General features: G+C 42.4%; 1 pseudogene; it reads right to left on the reverse strand.

Annotated features, from left to right (window-relative positions):
* Positions 1-562: 562 nt before the first annotated feature.
* On the reverse strand, positions 563-1971 carry LOC110596488 (annotated as a pseudogene).
* Between the last annotated feature and the right edge of the window lie 2191 nt (positions 1972-4162).

Genomic DNA, 4162 nt, shown 5'->3' on the forward strand with positions numbered 1-4162 from the left:
AGAACACAGATATAAAAACATTCATAATGCTTCGAGACCATCAGCAATAATCTGCACAAGCAATAAAATAAATCTACAGTTAATGTAAAAAACAAATCACACAGACAAACCCAATAGATTCCAGAGTCCAATACCTTTTTCTAAGAGCAACAATCTTCTCCTGGAAAGGACAACTGTCATATCTTTTGTCAAACTGAATCTCATATCTAGTCTTGTAGTAACTCTCCTGGTAGCAGATCTGGCAACTTTCATGTCTGATATTATGTAACTGAAACTGAAGTAATAAAATGGTTAAGTGAATTAGAAATTTTAGCTACAGAACAGTAATCAACTTTATGAAACAGGAGATTGATATTATTTAATTCTTATTTTAATTTTTTGAACTAATTGCACAGTATAGCACATAAAGTCGTTTAAATAAAAGGTCACAGATCAACATTCACAGATCATTAAGGTTTTTATTTACATCTATCTTTTTAAAATGGTCTTCAGAAATATTGATTCAAACATGCATTTTTTATTTTTTAATTTTTATTACTGAAAAAAAGTTTCATTTCTTTATTTAGCTTTCTGACTCTGCTTGTGCCCTCAACACTTTCACAACGATTTTCTGCTCCTCAATAAGGAAAGCAAACTTGATCCTGTCACGAACACATTTTGCACACGTGGACCCATCATAGGCCCTATTGACATTTTTGTTTGCTTATTTTGGACAACCTAATAAGAACTTTAGGTCTCACAGCATGAACTCCTTGAAGTCTGCCTGGGCATACACCACATGCAGACTTTTATGCTTTGCCAACCTTCTTGGTATATAGGTAACCAATCCTGTTTCCAGGGGTTTAGGACAGCCTAATTTTGTTAGAGGCTGTATTGTAGGAAAGCCTATGACAATATGTCAAATACTGGATTATTCTGAGTGCCTTTATACAGCATCCCTGGAAGAGGAAAAAGGAAGTCCTTGTGAGTTTAAAAGTCAAATTTGACTGCCCATTCAAAACATTTTTTAAAAAGTGTCTCTTGGGCACAGTGGCTCACGTCTATAATCCCGCCACTTCAGGAGGCTAAGGCATAAGAATCACTTGAGGCCAGGAGTTTGAAAATAAATTTGGTTAACATAGTGAGAACCCATCTCCAATTCAAAGAAAAATGTTAAACACCACTTATGAAAAACTATCATTCACAGAAGCTGATAAGAAAGCACAATCAATGTCTGCATACCTACCACATGCATTCAATGATTAAACTTGAGATTTTGCCACACTGATTTATTGTCTTGCATTTGTTCAAACACAACTGAGTCATTCAACTGACAGTGCAGACATCTACATTTTTCTGTTAATTTCCTGACATAAATCTAGTACACAGGCACACTGAAAATGACTGAGTTAGATGGCTCTCCGAAATTAAGCAGTGCCACCACTTACAGTGAGCAGCGACTGGCATAACCTGGGATAAAGTAATGATACAAAGGGTGAGTGGAGAGATGGTGGCTCAAGCATAGGAGGAAGCAGAGAAGGAAGCATATCTGAAAATGAGTGTACTGTTCATTAAACCAGAACACTATTTAGCTGAAAAATAATTTTCCCAGTGAAATTATCTCAATAAATCTTTATTTATTTTTAATAACATTCCTGAATTAATCATTTCTTTTTTATGAGCCAGAAACTGAGTAACTTCCTAAAAGCAAACTTTAACTATACAATTCATCTTTTAAAAACTACAAACCTAGCATATAAGTTTGAAAAATAATCAAACTGCTAAAAATCCATTTATGAGGTTTCTTTTGTATAAATGTATACATTCTGTGTATCACTCACTAGCCACAAGCAAATGGTCTGATTTGTGATAGAAACGTTACTGACATAACTGTCTGATTCTCTCACCTAATTTTGGGTCTCTCTGCATCTTTCTTGTCCCGGAGTCTTCCTCACAGTACTGGAGGGGACTGAGAAGCTCCCACTTGGTCATCCGCTTGTCAAAAGGGAGATAAACTGCAATAGCACCTGCAGCTGCCACCAACTCGGGACACAGGGGCTCATTTCTGAAAAGGAAAATGAGAAACAAATGAGAAAGAAGAAAGAGGGATTGCTTATCATGCCATTAGGGTAGTAAAATGGAATGTTTTGGGGGGGACACTTTAGTCATTCAAAAAAATATCCTTCAGTTCCATGTCTGACAAAAGCAAGAAGTCTCACATATTAGATGGTGGTTTCACATAGACTTTGAAATGTTAAAGGTCAAAGTTAATAGACACTTGCCGAAGCACAATACTCACTCAGAACAATTTAATAAGATGAAGGAGTGAGGGATCCGCCCCCCAAAAAATAAATTAGTGGATTTTTACTTAGATGCAATTTCTCTTTTCTTTTTTTTTGGAATTTGTGTCTCATTCTGTCACCCAGGCTGGAGTTCAGTTACATGCTCATGGCCACCGCAGCCTTGGCCTGCTGGGCTCAGGTGATCTCTCCACCTCAGCCTTCCAAGTAGCTGGGACTACAGGCACACACCACCAGGCCCAGCTAATGTTTTTATTTATTGTCAAGATGAGGGCTCGCCAAGTTGCCCAGGCTGGTCTCAAACTTTTGGTATCAGGAAATTCTCTGCCATCATGCCCAGTTTTAGATGCAATTTTGTTTCAAAAGCAATATATATCACAAACAAATACAAAAGTTCCTTAACCCATTCATGGAAGTTTACTCAGAACAGCCCCAAACTGGAACCAACTCAAAGGTCTATCATCACAATGGATAAACAGACCGTGACATAACCACACAATGGAATAATACGCAGCTCATGCCAACCACATACGTGAATCTCATGGACATCAGGCCAAATGAAAGAGGCTGGACACAAGTACATTCTGTAGGATTCCATTCATAACAAGTGACAGAACAGGCAAAACTAATCTGAGATTAGAAAAAAAATTAAAAAGAATCAGAACAGTTGCCTCAGGACACAAGGCTACTGACTTGGAAGATGAAAATGGAAAACATTCTGTCCTGGTAAGTGTGTGGGTTACCTGGGCTTATCTGTCAAATTCTACAGTTAAGAATGTTTGGATACTTCAATGTATGTAAATTTTACCTGGAAAGCAAAAAGAGCCATAAATCATCATCATCGAGCAGGAAATGAAAAGTGAGTAAAAGCTCAGATAGAGTAAGAATGGCCATGGAGTCTGATCATTGTTGAGGCTGGGTGACCAGTACAAAGGGGTTCGCGTTAGGATTTTGTGTTCTTTGCCTATGTTTCACATTTTCCATAAGAAATAGCTTTTCTAGGGAGGCCCAGACTTGTATACCTAACCCTGAATTGCACTCCTCATCTTTCAAATAATTTTTTTTTTAATTTTAAAAATAAAAAAGTGACTCACATGCAACAATTACAAAGAAATTACTTGTAACACGTCCTTATTTTTGGCGACACATCTCTTTCTACGGCCTGGGCCGGATTGCAGGGGTGATCAGCGCCCACCGCAGCCTCCCAGCCATCCTCATGCCTCAGCCTCCCGAGGACCTGGAGCCGGCGCCGGCGGGAAGTCCTCGGGTTCGAGCCCCGCGGTCCGAGGCACTGGGCAGCGGCCGGATCCGGGCATCGCACCTACGGGCGCATATAGCCAGGGCAGACAGCCGGGAGGGGAGACCACGCCCACATGAGGGCGAGGGGCAAGGAGGGCTGGTCCTGGAGGAGGTGGGATCGGGCCTCCAGCCTCAGGACGCAGGGAGGGAGGCAGACAGGGCAGAGGCGGGGACCGGAGGTTGGCCAGAGGCGCGCGCTCCTGCTGACGAGGTGGTCAACAGAAGGATTGACCTGCGGTGGGTGACGCCGCTGCCACGACTACACCGCGGTGCCACTAACCGGGACCACCACAGCCTACAGAGGCGGGCTCGCCGTTAACTGACAGCCCACGCGGCCAATGGACGCGGTGGTGCCATCAAGAGGAACCAATAAGCGCGCACCACCGCCCTTGGGAACCAATGGGCGCGCGGCACCGCCAGAGGAACCAATGGGAGCTCGGCTTGCGCAGCGTTTTTTCACCCGCAGAGGGCTGTGGGGATAGTGAGGGGCTGCTTTTCTCCCTCCTTTCTTTTGGGGGAATCTGTGTTACTTTCTCGCGAGTCCAGAGGGCTCTGTGAGCCTCTCGCCCTCTCTGGACCGCCAG

Source organism: Carlito syrichta, unplaced genomic scaffold (assembly GCF_000164805.1).
Source record: "Carlito syrichta isolate Samal-C Ts95f unplaced genomic scaffold, Tarsius_syrichta-2.0.1 Scaffold309498, whole genome shotgun sequence".
In the NCBI taxonomy this organism is placed as follows: domain Eukaryota; kingdom Metazoa; phylum Chordata; class Mammalia; order Primates; family Tarsiidae; genus Carlito; species Carlito syrichta.